Source organism: Zingiber officinale, chromosome 8A (genome assembly GCF_018446385.1).
Source record: "Zingiber officinale cultivar Zhangliang chromosome 8A, Zo_v1.1, whole genome shotgun sequence".
In the NCBI taxonomy this organism is placed as follows: domain Eukaryota; kingdom Viridiplantae; phylum Streptophyta; class Magnoliopsida; order Zingiberales; family Zingiberaceae; genus Zingiber; species Zingiber officinale.
This window is the reverse complement of record NC_056000.1, coordinates 17,197,055-17,213,781: the sequence shown is the minus strand read 5'-3', so window position 1 is coordinate 17,213,781 and position 16,727 is coordinate 17,197,055.

The following is a 16,727-nucleotide window of genomic DNA, read 5'->3' as shown; positions in this document are numbered from 1 at the left end:
TCAAATTATTCAATTACCGTATCTTCCATTCTCAATCAAGTAACCATTAAATTCAATTACCAAACAAACTCATAAAACCCGAACAGCATCCATTTCATATCCATAACCAACTCCAACATTCAAGCTCAAACAAATTAATATTGAACAGAAGTAACAATCAAAAACTTAAGGCAAGTATTTGACACTTAAACAAGATCTCAGTAACCTCAAGTCCAATTCAGAGAATAAAGATAAGCTAGTAAATAACCAAAACCTAACTAAACAAACTTGTGTCAATCCTATCTTCTAATTCAAAATAGAAACATAATTACAAACTAATCTAACAATTTAAATCAAGGATCTGATGGTAGAAGTTAGCTAAGCTTAGTAATCGAAACAAAGTTGCAAACATCTAAAGAAGCTGAACGTGGGATTGGATTGCATAAATTCAACAAAGTAAGAATTGCAAGCAAGAAAACAGAATTGGCATTGTAAAAGAGATTCAAACAAATCGAAATAACAAAGAAATAAATCAGATCTGAGGATCTAAGCTAGTTTGAGAACAAACCAAGAGAAAACATAAAGAATACTAAACCCTAAGCATTCCACAACCCAAATCTCGAGCTCAAAAACTCCTCCAATCTGCTATAAAACAGAGTCACCTCTGGAGAACATCCTTCGGGCAGCCACCTTTGAATCTCGAGCTTCCCACTCATCCATCCGAATGTTCATAGCCTCTGAGAAACACCCTTCGGGCTCCAGATCTGGGAAACACCCTCGAGCTGGATTGCGGCGGAACAGAACCAACACTGCGGACTGGGAAACACCCTCGACCGCTCTCTGTGACCTCGGACAAAGATCGCCGGTGCTCAGGAATCGCCGCCGGTGAAGAACTCTAGCTCACGGATTTGGAATCGGGAATGGGAGCGTCGGCGTCTCGGCGGAGAAGAAGAAGAACAGTGGAGAAAATTGTGACGCCGAGCCCAGGGAACTATAGCTTCTCACGCGACTTTTAAACCTCCTAAAAATGATCGGACGGTCCAGATTGTTTCTGGGCTTGATCAACGGCTAGATCATCTTGGATCTGGATCAAAATCTCTGGATCTTCATCTACGGTCCAAATCTACTCCTCATTGGATGAGCTAGATCTTCAATGGATGGTGTAGGTCTACTCCACTCTTGAATGAACGGCTACGGTTGTTCTGGAGCTTGATCGCCTCATTTCGCCCTAGATTTGAGCCCAAGTGTGGCCTGATCTGATCGGGTCCATGACCCTTTTGATGCCTACAAAATAAGAATCAAATATTAACACCAATTACCATGATAATAAGTCAATTTGTAATTAAGTCCAAGATAAAATGAAATTATGAAATGTAGAGTAAATATGACTTTAAGCTATGAAAATATCATTAAAAACATGCATTATGAATCAAGATAATATAGCTAAAATCATAGTTATCACCCGTCGACCTATCTAGACTTCGTACCAGCTATCCGGTCGACCTGTCGACCTATCTGGACTTCGTATTGTACACTTAATTATGTGGTTAGATCACAACAAAATCTAACTTAACTTATTTGTCATTCATCAAAACTTGAGTTAGATCATTAGTGCAAATTGCACCAACAGATTCTAGACAGGTGGAAAACCCTAAGAGGAGGCAACCCTAGGTCCTAGGAGGCGGTAATCCTAGGTTATGGAAAACCCTAGGGGGAGGTAATCATAGTTTTTAGAGGGTGGTAACACTAGGTGGAAAGTCTTGGTGGATCGACCATTTTAGGCGAAATCCTAGAGTCGGGGACTCTAAGTGAAAATCCTAGTGGTCGCGGATCAGGTTAAAGACTGGACGGGTCATGGAGTGGATGTCCAACATAAAAATTTAAAGTCTCGGGCGCTGAGCAAAAGTCCAATTGGTCTAGAGGATCGATCTGAGAACAGGTAATTTCTTCTTAGAGGAGTAAGTGAGGACGTGTTCCCCGTTGAGGGAATAGTAGGCGTTGATTCGACCTAAGGTTTCTGGAGAAAATCCGAAAGTTAAAACTGGACAGTCCGGTGACTATCACTTATATTATTTATATTTTATTATGCTAATTTTGTTTTGTAGGATATACTTTGTTTGTAAACTAATATGTCTTGCAGGAAGGGAGTTGCACAAGAAAAAGCTCGGATGAACAGTGTCCGAGGCGCCTCCGGGGTTGTTCGAGGCACCTCGGGTGTCTTGGCTGCATCTGCGCAAGAAGCAGGGCAGAAGGTGCCTTGGACCAGAGATGGAAGGCGCCTTCCATTCGCTTAAAGGCACCTTCCAAGAGATAACTTTCGTAGGCAACAGAAGTTATCAACAATGATCAGCAGGGGATAAGAATCCTTACTAAAGGCGCCTTTAGCAGGTTATAAAAGGAGGTCTCAAGCAGGAGGCAAAACAGAAATCATATTCGCAATCTTTCTCCTATGCGCTACTCAAAAGATGATCCGGCAAAACCGTAACGCTACTCCGATAACCAAAAGCTCTACTTTTAGATTTTTTAGTTGTCGGTATTCTTTCAATTATTGTACTTTAATTATTGTACTTGTAATTTTTAGATTGATAGTGAATTATCCAAAGTAAATGCTCAACGAGTGTGGGCCTTGGGTAGGGGTCGTCACAGGCTCCGAACCAAATAAAAGAAAAGTGTTAGCAATTGTTTTGCTTCCGCACTATTTCTATCTTCCGCTACGATACTCTGTGTTTTTTGAAAAGCATGAAAAAGTCACAAGCGTTATTCAACCCCCTCTAGCGCATCTCGATCCTACATGTTGGGTCGAAGGACGTTGAATACATCCTGCAAGAAGTGCATCAGGGTTCCTGTGGAAGTCACTTGGGCGGCAGATCGCTGTCCCAAAAGATCCTATTGGCAGGATATTTTTGGCTCATACTACAAGATGATGTCACTCGGACAATGACCACTTGCTTGTCATGTCAAAAATATCATAACATCCCACATCGACCTACTAAGGAGATTAAAGCATTCGCAGTATCTTATTCGTTTGACCAGTGGGGCATGACATCATTGGACAATTTCCCGTGACGACTTGGTAGCGAAGATTTCTACTCGTTGCAGTAGATTATTTCTCAAAGTGGGTGGAAGCTGAGCCACTAGCCAAAATAACCGAGCATATGGTCATCAAATTTATATGACAAAATATTCTATGTCGGTTAGGTATCCCTTGTCGGCTCGTCCTAGACAACGAAAGACTATTCGCAGGACGAAGGCTCAAGGAGTGGTGCGAAGGTATTGCGCGAGCTTTCACCTTGGTGGCCTACCCCTAGGGCAACATCTAGGTGGAAGTCACCAACAGGGAAATCCTTAGGGGGTTACGGGCTCAGCTTGACCATGCTGGTGGTAGCTGGGTCGATGAACTCCCTAGTGTATTGTGGGCCCATCACACCACACCAAGAGAGGCTACCGGCGTCACACCGTTCCATCTGTTGTACGGAGGTGAAGTAGTGGTTCCAGTGGAAGTCAGAGTAAAGTCTGATCGAGTGCAACTCTACGATGATGGAAACGCCGAGCGGAGACTCATGGAGCTTGACCTGGTGGACGAAGCATGGGATAAGGTCACCGTCCAACTGATAGCGTACAAGCAGTGCATAAAGTAACTGGAGGGTGATCCCCACGTTATTCCAGGTTGGCGACTTGGTGTGGAAAAGGGTGAAGCCAGTCGGAGACGTCGCCAAGATGGAAGCTCCATAGGGATGACCCTACATTATCATTCAGAAGCTCCGCTCGGGAGCCTACTATCTGTAAGATGAAGATGGGAGAAGGTTAGAGTAGCCTTAGTGCAAACAATCTCTAGCCCTATAGGGTCGGGTGAGAGATGTGTAGTTAAATTCGGATAAGATTGTATAAACATATGTTCTGTAAATGCAAGTGAACAATGAATAAAATTCATAAGTTTCCAAGATTCTTGCATCGATCAACAAGTTAAAAGTCGAGCGGGGACTATAAACCCTTATCTACGTCAACAGTCGAGCGGTGACTTAAACCCCTGTCTACGCCTTTAATAGTCGAGCAGCGACTATAAACCCTTATCTTCGCCTTCAACAGTCGAGCAGCGACAATATGTTAGAGTATATACTAAAAGCCTAGCTTTTGTAAATATTTGTTTTGAAATAAAGAATCACATTGGTCAAAATGTCTACATTTATATGCTAAGTGTAGTTGTTCAATTAATTTATATTGTAGATAACATGGTGTGCGGTGTCACACACAGAAGATTATGTTATCGGTTCTTTATAAATTATAAACAGTAGCTCACGACTGAGATGGAAAGGAACAAACCATTGAAATAGAAGTAGTGTAATTAGGTATTAGTTTATCTTGACTAATAAATTACACTAGTACACTCTAAGTGTATTGAGCAGGACCATTTAAGGTAAGTTATTTTTATACTGACTTAATAAAAGAACAAGACCTTAGTTATTATGGAAGTGTGTGTTCTTAATCCTAATATAATAACAAACACATATATTTAGTATTTATTTCTTTAACTTATCAAAGGGTGAGATTTAGCTCGATAAATCAAAAGGTCCGATAAGTTGGGAAATGATATTACTTATAGTGTGTGTTGTTGATTATAGAATAAAATTGTGTCATAGTAATCTAGGTTGATAATGTCCCCAAGAGGAGCTCATAAGGATTATCATGTTAAACCCTGCATGTGGACTTAGTCCGACATGACGATAAGGTTGAGTGGTACTACTCTTGGACTAAAATATTAATTAGAGTTGTCAGTAACTCAATTAATTAGTGAGCATTCGACATCTTAAACACAGGGAGACTAACACACTCATAATAAGAAGGAGCCCAAAATGTAATTTGGGATTGGTGCGGTAGTTCAATAATAATTCTTTAGTGGTATGAATTATTATTGATGAAATTAAGTTGAGTGTTCGAGGCGAACACGGGAAACTTAATTTCATCGGGAGACCAAAACTAATTCCTTCTCTCGGTCCCTATCGTAGCATCTTATTTATAAAGTATTATACCCACCTATACCCACCTTTATACCCATCCTAAGGTGGCCGGCCAAGCAAGCTTGGAACTCAAGCTTGGGCCAGCCAAGCAAATAGGATGAGCCAAGTTGTGTGGTCGGCTCTAGCTTGAACTCAAGCTTGGTGTGGCCGGCCACATCAAATTAAAAGGATTTTATTTTATTTTTTAAATTCTTATGTGAATTCCATTGTTTTAAAAGAGAGTTTAAATTTAAATCTTTCCTTTTATAGCTTTCTACAAAAGATTAAGAAAAGATTTGATATCTTTCCTTATTTGTAGATAGAAAAGAAGATTTTAATTTTGAGAAAACTTTCCTTTTTTGTAACCATGTTCATAATTTAAAAGAGAATTTTAAAATTATAAATTTTTCCTTTTATAAGTCTCTACAAAAGATTAAGAAAAGATTTGATATCTTTCTTTATTTGTAGATTGAGAGAAAAATTTTAATTTTAAAGATAACTTTTCTTTTTGGAAATCATCCACATATTTTAATATAAAAATTTTAATTAATAAAATTCCTTTTATAACCAACCAGGAAGGGAAAATTAATAGAGAAATTTTTATTTAAAAAGTCCCAGGTCTCCGAGTCAGCCCGCGCTTTTTCGAAGAATCCTGCACCCATAGGCATAGGGCCTGGCAGGCCTTCCCTTTCCTCCTTCATGGGCCTTGCCCCGTTCCCCAATCAGATGTTTGGATGTGAGCTATACTCCGGCGAGGAGCCACACGGGCGTATGGCCCTTTGCCTTGCAATTTGACCTCTCTTCCCGTGTGAGACGAAATGCTCAGTGACAACCTCTCAATTGTCACCGCCTGGCCTCTCTTGCAACCACGGTAGCACCTAGTGTGGTCAGCACCAATCGTGTTCGGGCAACGAAGCTTACACTCATTCACATTGGTTCATCCTGCAATGCCCCGGGCCTTTTGCTCTTCTAACAACAATGGTGGTCGGCCATTCGTCAAGGCCCAGGAATCCGCTGGACATCTCAGCGGCGGGATTGGATACCCGCATCAGATCGAAGTTCCATTGTAGTGCCTCCCTAAGGGGCGACTGGTTAAGGGCAGGGCCAATAAAAAAAGTAGTCTTTTCCCTAAATAAAAATTTCTGGAAATAAATAAGAAAGTTTTAATTCTTGTTTTATTAAAACTTTCCTTGCTTGGAGCTATGAGGTGGCCGACCATGATATTTAAGAAAAGGAAATTGGTTTTAATCAATTAAATTTTCCTTTTCATGGTAAAGAAAATAAGGAAGGTTTTATTTAATTTTTCCTTATTTTCCAAGACCAAGGAATATAAAAGAAGGGGTAGGGGTGCCTTCATGAGATACAACTCTATTCTATTTTCCTCCCTCTCTTCCTTGGTGGTGGCCGGCCCTAGACCTTGCTCTTCTCCTCTTCTCTTCTTCTTTAGTGGTCGGTTCCATCCCTCTCTTGGAGCTTTTGTTGGTGGCCGGTTCTAGCTAGGAGAAGAAGGAGAGAAAGGAGGTTTTGTTTCTAGCATCCCTTGGAGCTTGGTGGTGGTGGCTGAAACTCTTCATCCCAAAGAGAAGTGCTTGGCCGAAACTTCATCCCAAAGAGAAGTGATTAGATATTCGAAGTTGTGTTTCTTTTGTTTTGTTTTTCGAATTTGTGATTCGATTGTTCCTTTTGGTTAAACCTAGAGTTATATAAGGAAATTAAATATTAGATTTCTTTAAAAGGCTTTGTCTATGCGGTGGTGGATGATCTCATACCCAAGAAGGCATAGTATCTCGCCATGCAGTTCTGGAAGCCAATTTTAGGAATTAATATTTAATTGAATTTATAACATAGGTGGATTTGGATCAATAATGTTAAGCATCATTTGCGATCCAAGTCTAAACCACTAAGAACAGATAAGTTAAATTTGGAATCAATAATGTTAAGTTCCGTTTACGATTCCGAATTTAATTTCTAAAGAACACGATAAGTTGTTAGAAAGGTTCGGGACTTGTACAAAATTTTTGTATAGTGGAACCGGTACGATCTTCCTAAGACCAACCAACAATTGGTATCAGAGCTAGGGTTTGCCTCTGTGTGTTTGATTTTCAGTTTAATTATACACATGTCATACATAATTTAGGCAGGATAATAGTAGGATATGCTAACTCTGTGGTTGTAGGCTCCAACTATTATGGCTTATGGTTATTGTGTGTGATTAGACCCTTGGACATGTCAAGGGCATTTTATTGTGTGTGCATGGTTGTATTTAACTAATACAGCAGGAGCTATATTAGCCCTAGGATTTTACATTTATGTTCGATTTAGACATGATGTGCATTCCCTTGTGGAATATAGGATCGATATATGTAAAATTTTATTTTTGTCGTGGATCATATCCTTGCGAGGCGTGGTGCTATTTGAGGACCAGAGGCGCAGCGGAAAAGGAAACTTGATGGACCCGACGACATGAACCCTAGGGCTGGCAGCATGCGAAGGACAGTGATGGAAAATGGCATAATAGTTGGAAAATTAATTTCCATATTTATTGCTTTTATTTACTGTTATGTGTGTGATGTGTGCTTGCTAGGTTAAAATTTCTCACCTTAAATAACTAAGTGGGAGAGAGATTTTTAAGTAAATTCCACGGTCTCCATTACTGGTTTGTAAGTGATGCAACAAGCTTGCGTGTTGGCTCTGAGTGCCTCCCTCCACAACGGATGATTTTGTTGCAGATCACTAGATCAAACTTCCTTTATGGATGGTTATAGGAAATTATTTAGGAGAGTGTGATTTCCTCCAACTGAAGGGGCACAATCCTATTTAATGGACTAAGTATCAAGTAATGTTATACACTTAGACGCATTTAATAGTATCCTCCCCAACAGAGTCACTGCTATTGTTTTGCATAACCAAAGGAAAACCAACTATTAATTTTATTTGTCATAAAGTTAGGATGACAAGATAATAAAATTAATGGGTAAAACCTGTTAGACCTCGTGGTTGTTTTGATGTGATCAACCAAGTTGGTTAGGTCCTGCTTTGTGTTTGATCCCTGTGTCTGAGTGTGCAGGAGCTTAGGAGCGCAGAAAGTCGAGCGGAAGACGCAGCTAGCGAGAAGGACGGCATGGGAAGGGAGCCGACAGGCTCGGTCTGTCCGAAGGACGAGAGAGCTGCGGAAGAGTACACCGGTGGGCGAGAAGAACATGCGCGGCGTTCGAGGGACGTAAAGCCAGGACGGAAGACTGCTCGAGGAGAAGGCCGGAAATTAGGTTCAGGTGAGCCCTATTTCGGTTGGCCGAAATCACCCAAAAGAACGGAGCTTTGGAAGTCAAAGCGAAGGAAACAGCGAGCTGGAATTCAAGCTCAAGGCGCCTTGAACAAAGCATGGAGGCGCCTTCATGGGCTCGTTGAAGGCGCCTTCATGAGTCATTGAAGGCGCCTTGAGCTGGTCAAATTGACCGTTTGCATTTCAGATAAAGTTTTATCCTCCTACTCGATGGAGGCGCCTTGGACCTCTGTTGGAGGCGCCTTGGACATCCGAGATAGAATTTTCAGGGGCTATAAAAGGACCCCTGGACCTAGGAATTATTCATCAATTCAATCATCAACTCTGTAATCAATTCCTAGCAGCTTGTGAGCTTTCTCAGTGTGTAAAAAGGCTTCTCCGCCTACAGTAAAGGAGACTTTCTTAGTGCGCTCTTTCACCGCCTTGGATTAACAACCGTCTTGGTTGTAACCAAGTTAAAATCCGGGTCTTCTCTATTTCTTTTCTGTTTTATTAGTATAGCTGCTTTAATTTTGAGTTGAGAGCCTTGAGGAGGGTTATTTTTATTTTTCAGACAATTCACCCCCCTCTTGCCGGCCTCCGCTGCACCTACAATAACCTCCTCTTACAAATGTTGAATTTGTATACGTCCACACTAACGTGGCATGCAATATTCTCGGTGTTTAAAGGTGTTGGTAAATTTAAATAGTATTGTTTGAGGAATCAATATTATTTTAAATTTAGAGTCTTTACCAAAGTTTATTTTGTGATTCTTAATATGACTTTCAACCCACTGGCCATTATATTGAAAGAGAACAAACTTACTAGTCCAAACTACATAGATTGGAAAAGAAACCTGGATATTGTCCTAACTGCTGAAAGCTATAAGTTTGTACTGACAGAGGTCTGCCCTAATGTACCTAATAGTGATTCTAGAGAAGAGGAGATTGAGTATCATAAGAAATGGGTAAAGGCAGTGAGATGGTGCGGTGTTACATTTTGGCTTCGATGTCAAATGTATTGTAACATCAGCATCAGGACTTACCAACGACTTATGATATAATGAACAATCTCAAAGAACTCTTCGTACACCAGAGTCAGACTGCTAGGCAAGAGGCAATGAGAAAGTTAATGACAACCGCCATGTCGGAGGGGACACCCGTAAGAGATCATATTCTCAAGATGATGATTTATCTGAACGAAATACAGATCCTTGGAGGAGAAATCGATAGGAAAACTCAGGTCGATATTATTCTCCAAACGCTGCCCAGAAGTTTTGAGCAGTTCTGCCTGAACTATAACATGAACAAAAGGGAGTATACGTTGGCAGAACTTCTGACAGAACTACAGACAACAGAAGGTATATTTCATCACAGTTCTCAGATTCATTTTGCTGAAAATGTTTCTACTTCTAACTCGAAAGGCAAGAAGAAGAAGAAACAGGCTGGTTCAGCAAAGAAGAGATCTCTAGGTACTAAACCTAAAGCTAGAGTGAAGAAGCCAAAGGGCAAGTGCTTCATCTGCAAGCAGACTGGACATTGGAAGGCAGACTATCCTCGTAGGAATCAGAACAATAAAGGTATATCTTATTCTCTAGTAGTTGAAACATGTTTAGCGGTGTTATCTACCAGCACCTGGTGTGTATATACGGGAGTCACTGATCATATCTGCAATTCTTTGCAGGGATTCCAGGAAACCCATCGACAATATGAAGGAGAGATAACCATCTACATGGGCAATGCTACAAAGGGACGAACCTTCCCCACGATGCCTCTTGCGATAGACTAAAAGCTTGCCTGATGTAGCTGTAGCGGATTCAGACGGCACAATGATTGGTGCCATAGATGGTCGTTAGGGAGGAAGGTCAGCTGTAGCAGCAGCGACATCGCTTGTCGCTGTATAACCTCCTTCGCTGGCCACAGTTGTACTTTCCCCAACCATGTCGAGCAGATCGTCGGATTGGGTGACCGGTTGTAGGCCATGGCTCTCCAACTTGACGGTGCCTGCGACATTAATTTCTACATCCGCAAGACTACTCTTGCAGGTTGGACGACAGCCACGTTCGGATCGGTTAGATTCAAAGATGAGGAGAAGAAATAGCATACCTAGGTTGGACGACAGCCACGTTCGGATTGGGCTCAACTCGAACACGTATAAGACGCTCTCCAACAGCAGCCGATGGATGTGATACTTCTGATGAGCTAAACTAGATGTCGCTTGGAGATAGTCCGATCAGCTTCAATATCGACTGAGCGACGATGGCTTCATCACTTTCATTTGCCAGCTGGTCGGGAAGTTGGGACGATCGGGAAATCGAACATAAAAATAATGCTCCCTCCAGTGCTTATTGGAGGTCAGCATCTTATCAACAAATACGGAGCCGACTCGAGCTTGAAACAAAAAGGTCCCCGACTCGAATAATTTAGAATAGTAATAATAATGGAAGACTCGAGGTACTAGGGGGATACCATGGAGACGAAATAACATGACTACTCCGCACAATAACCTAATGGAGTTCGACACCAGTTGGTACAGGGAAATATAAAAGTATTTACTTACAGTTGAGAAAAAAGGATGAATGGAGAATCGAAGACCGACACAAAATTAATCCTTAAAAAATGGCAAGAAACCGGTGGGAGGTTCAAGGGACCGGTCATAGGCAAAGGGAATGACAATGTGATAGTCGGAGGTGAAGTAATAAGTGAGTCTCATCTGGTCAATCTCATCCTCGTTAAACTTAGACTTGGTGGAAGTGTACCAGAACCTAGGAACAGACGGAGGAAGTTGAGGGGAGACAACCATAAGAAATCGAGTAGGAAATGAATCGCGAATTAACAAAGGAAGGAACGGAGGGGCTTATTGTTGGATCCTGTGGTGGTTTTAATGTGATCAACCAGGTTAAGTTAGGTCCTGTTGTGTTTGATCCTTTTATCTAAGTATGCAGGAGCTTAGAAACACAAGAAGTTGAGCAGAAAACGTAGCTAGCGATAAGGATAGTATGGGAAGGGAGTTGACGGGCTTGATGCATCCAAGGGACGAGGTGCTGCGGAAGAGTACACCGATAGACGAGAAGGGCATGCGCGATGTTCTGAGGGATGAGAAGCTGGAGCGGAAGGCTGATCAAGGAAAAGATCTGGAAATGAGTTCGGGTGAGCCCTATCCCGGATGGCCATGATTACCCAAGCGATCAAAACAGCAAAAGAGCAAAAAGAAGGTTGGAAATACTACTGGAGGTGCCTTCAAAGGAAGTTGAAGATGCCTCCGCGCGCCTCCACACCTTCATTGGGGAAGCCGCCTTCCATGGCTGGAAGGCACCTTCAATGAATAGTACGAAGGCGCCTTCCAGCTCTATGGAAGGCGCCTTCGACCAGGCTAAGTTTAGCCTTTGCCAATGGATAAAGCTTTATCGTTTAGTGCCTCGCTGGAAGTGTCTTCCAGCCTGTTGGAGGCGCCTTCCACCCACGGATAGGATTTTTCAGGAGCTATGAAAAGGCCCCTGGAGTTAGAAAATAGACAACAACTTTTGTATTTATTTCCTAAATACTTTCTGAGCTTCCAACGAGTGTAAGAGACTTTTTCGCCTTCAAAGAAGGAGACTTTTAGTGCATTTACTTACCTTTGATTAACAACCACCGAGATTGTAACCAAGTGAATCTGTTGACCTCTTTTATTTTATTAGTTGTTCATTTTTGTTTATTATAATTGTGAAATTATTGTTAATTGAAGTTCAAAGTTCGGAAAAAGTTCTTTTTATTTTTTAACAAGAAATTTAACCCTCTCTTGTCAGCCTCGCTGTGCCAACACTTACTGAGAGAGGTCATTGGCGAGGAGAAGAAGCTTCACAGAGTGTACTCGAAATTGAAAATGTGAGAAGGAATGAAGACGATGGTGAGTGAGTAACGACTTATAAAGCCTAGCAAGCGATCGCTCTGAGCTGTCCGATCAAGGATTACGAAAAACAAGAATGAAATCTGGCCATGGAATTTGAAAAGGTGTCTGTCACATCATCAACAGATATCCGCCTATCACATCAAACATGCGGCGGCAGAAAGTGGGGCATGTGGTAGTCGACTACCGGAAGACATTAATGGGGTTTAATTAAAAGGCGTGACCGCGTGCTCGACCATAATGATCAAAGATTTACACAGTCTTCCAGAAATTTAGATAACGTCAGCCATTATGAAAGGGCACTCATATGAGAAAGCGTAGAGAAATGGAAAAATTCGCTAAGTGTTGTCGTTAACCAGCCTAATCGGCACAGATATCTGACTATGTGATAGTTGAGCAGCGGATCCACCCCCAGACTTATGAAGTAGGATCCGAGCGACAGCTACACACTCGGGTCAATAAAATGAAACAGAACGGCGAAGATTATATAATCTGATCAGGAGCTCGAGGACAGAGAAGGTCTGATCGAACATGAGGGTCACCAAAGACGCTACTTGTCCAGTCAATCGGGCTTACAACCTTCTTCTGTTGGAACCCCAAGGTGTTTTGATGTGATCAAACAAGCTAAGTTAGGTCCTGTGTTTGTTTAACCCTTGTGTCTAAGTGTGCAGGAGCTTAGGAACACAGGAAGTCGAGCGGAAGACGCGGCTAGCGAGAAGGACGGCACAGGGAGAGAGCCGACGGGCTCAGTGCGTCCGAGGGACGAGGTGACCGCGGAAGAGTACACTGGTGGACGAGAAGAACGTGTGCGGCGTTCGAGGGGCGAGAAATCGGGAAGGAAGGCTGCTCGAGGAGAAGGCCGGAATTTGGGTTCGGGTGAGCCCTATTCTAGATGGCCAAGATCACCCAAGCTAGCGGAGCCGGAGCGAACAAGACCCGGACCGAGACGAGCTGAACCGGAGGTGAAAAAGTCAACATTGTTGACTTTGGGCTCCGGGGCGCCCGGAACCCTTCAGGGCGCCCGGAGCTGGATTTTGACCAGGATCGCGTCAAAAGCGATCTGATCGTTGGGGGTAGAATTTTATCCCCTCCAGGGCGCCCGGAACTCCTTCCAGGCGCCCGGACCAGTACTATAAATATAGTACTGGTCTGCACATTCAGAACAACTAACTTGTAATCAATTCTTTCTGTGCTTTCAGTTGTGTTCTTTTCATTTGTGCTGTCAACGTTGTAAAGAGGCTTCTCCGCCCAGAGGAGATCATAGTGCGCTTACTTTCCTTGGATTAGCAATCCTCTGATTGCAACCAAGTAAATCTCTGGTGTATGATTTCTTTACTTAGTCTCTACTTTTTATTACAAGTGTTTATGATATAGTTGAAATCCGAGAAAGGTTCGAGTTTTATTTTGTAGGGCAATTCACCCCTCCCCTCTTGCCGGCCTCTAAAGGGACCAACAAGTGGTATCAGAGCAAGGCGTTTCTGGAGGACTAACCGCCGATTGAAGCAACAAGATGGTCGGACCAAGCATCGTTCCGCCAAAATTCGAGGGGAACTTCGCAGACTGGAAGCGTCGTATGGAGGTATTCCTAATAACTGATTTCGAAATTCGGTTTATAATGAAGTATGGTTTTTTAGCTCCAACGAATCAAGATGGAAAAGAAAAAGAAGAGAGCAATTGGACAAAGAAGGAGCAGAGTGAATCTGTAGCAAATAGCCATGCGGAATATCACCTGCTGAGTGTGTTACCACCTCAAGAGGTCAACCGCATCGGAAGCTATTCATCTGCTAAAGAACTCTGGGAGAAGTTCCTGGAACTCCATGAAGGCACGTCTGAAGCGAAGCTCGCAAGAAGAGACATCCTCCGGAACAAGTTGATGAACATTCGTCTGGAAAAAGGTGAGAAGGTAGTCAATCTACACGCAAAGGTAAAAGAACTGATTACTGATCTTGAGAACCTTGGAGAAACAGTAACAAATCGGGACAGCATACGCTACGCACTCAACGCGTTTCCCAGAACTCCGGAGTGGACATCAATCATCGACGCCTACTACATCTCAAAGGACCTGGAGGTAAGTACATTAGAGGAATGTTTTTCTACCCTTGAATTACACGAAACTAGATGTGCAGAGATATCAAAGGACATAATCCAGACTATGGCACTGAATGCAACCAACAAGGATAAACCCGAGTCAGACTCCGAAGACGATCAAGAAGCGTACATGGTAAGAAACTTTAAAAAGTTGTTTAGATCTAATAAATTCAAAATGCAGAATAAAAAGAATCAAAAAGGTAGAAAAAAGGTACGGTGCTACCAGTGTCAGAAGGAGGGACACCTAAGGGAAGACTGCCCAGAACTCAAGAAGGTCAAAATGAAGACACCCAAGAAACACAACCTAAAAGCAACTTGGGACGATAGTTCTTCATCCGAATCAGAAGCTCAAGAATATGTCGGGATAGCACTGATGGCAAGCTACGAAGGACAAAGTACATCAGAACCCAGCATCGATGAAGGGGGAGCGACCTCAGATGGAAGTAGCGAAGCAGGGGGAGATTCAGGCTTCAAGTCTGATATGATAAGTGAGGTATGCCTCTTATCCCCTGATGAACTTTACTTTGGTATCAAAGCTATGACTAAATCCATGTATAAATTAGAAAATAAAAATGCCAAATTAGAAAATAAAATTTTAGAAACAAAGAGAATTTTGGCAAAATCATGTCTTATAGAGGATTTTGAAAAATTGAAAATTGAAAATGAAAAATTAAAAGAAGAAATAGAAAGATTGAAAAAATCTAATGGCTCAAATATTTTTACTTTTAGGAATTATAGAGGTTTAAATTGGTATTATAGATTTCATCAAAGTCAAATTAGAAATATATCAAAAATCTATATGCCTAGGAAATACTTGGTTAATCCTGTAGGTAGGAACCTCTATTAGGTTCCAAAAACCTATTTAATTTAAAATTAAAATTAGACTTAGCATTTTCAGCAAGAAAATTAAACAACTAATTTCTTTATGAGGCTTTGTCTAAGGAAGTGGTTGTTGCTCTAATAACCAAGAAGGCCTAGTGTCTCGCCAAGACCTAGAAGCCAAGTATCGAAATGAAAAAACATTAATTTAAATTACTTAATGCTTTAAAAAAAGCTATTCAATTTGTGTTAGAAAATATTTTTTAAAAAAAAATTAGAAATTTTTTTTATTATCTTAGAAATTTTTATGAAAATTGACTTAGAAATTTTTTTATGAAAGTTATCTTAGAATTTTTTTTGATAATATTGCCTTATAATTTTTCTTAAAGTTAACTTAGAATTTTTTTTAATTAGAAAAAAAAATTTGGGGAATGTTGAGATAAGTTTCAAACTTAAAATTTTTTTTAACACTTATGACTGTTTTTATCTGAAAATGTTTTACTTAAATTTTTCTCAAAAGAAAAATTCTGAAGAGTGTCTTTACTTAGACATTTTTAAATATTTTACACTCAAAGTTTTTGTTTGAATTTACCTTAGACTTGTTTATAACCTCAATTTTTATGTGATCAAAGGGGGAGAAGTATGTTAAGTCTAGGGGAAGGTAATATAATTTTTCATTTGAAAAATATTTGGACTTATTTGAATATAAATTATTTTTACTGCATATGTTTACCCTAACTTAACTTGGGTTGCTCACATCAAAAAGGGGGAGATTGTTGGAACCCCAAGGTGTTTTGATGTGATCAAACAAGCTAAGTTAGGTCCTGTGTTTGTTTAACCCTTGTGTCTAAGTGTGCAGGAGCTTAGGAACACAGGAAGTCGAGCGGAAGACGCGGCTAGCGAGAAGGACGGCACGGGGAGAGAGCCGACGGGCTCGGTGCATCCGAGGGATGAGGTGACCGCGGAAGAGTACACCGGTGGACGAGAAAAACGTGCGCGGCGTTCGAGGGACGAGAAACCGGGAAGGAAGGCTGCTCGAGGAGAAGGCCGGAATTTGAGTTCGGGTGAGCCCTATTCCGGATGGCCGAGATCACCCAAGCTAGCGGAGCCGGAGCGAACAAGACCCGGACCGAGACGAGCTGAACCGAAGGCGAAAAAGTCAACATTGTTGACTTTGGGCTCCGGGGCGCCCGGAGCCCTCTGGGGCGCCCGGAACCCTTCAGGGCGCCCAGAGCTGGATTTTGATCAGGATCGCGTCAAACGCGATCTGATCGTTGGGGATAGAATTTTATCCCCTCCAGGGCGCTCGGAACTCCTTCCAGGCGCCCGGACCAGTACTATAAATATAGTACTGGTCTGCACATTCAGAACAACTAACTTGTAATCAATTCTTTCTGTGCTTTCAGTTGTGTTCTTTTCATTTGTGTTGTCAACATTGTAAAGAGGCTTCTCCGCCCAGAGGAGATCATAGTGCGCTTACTTTCCTTGGATTAGCAATCCTCTGATTGCAACCAAGTAAATCTCTGGTGTATGATTTCTTTACTTAGTCTCTACTTTTTATTACAAGTGTTTATGATATAGTTGAAATCCGAGAAAGGTTCGAGTTTTATTTTGTAGGGCAATTCACCCCTCCCCTCTTGCCGGCCTCCAAAGGGACCAACATCTTCAACTAGACTTGAGGGGAAATCTTGTGATGC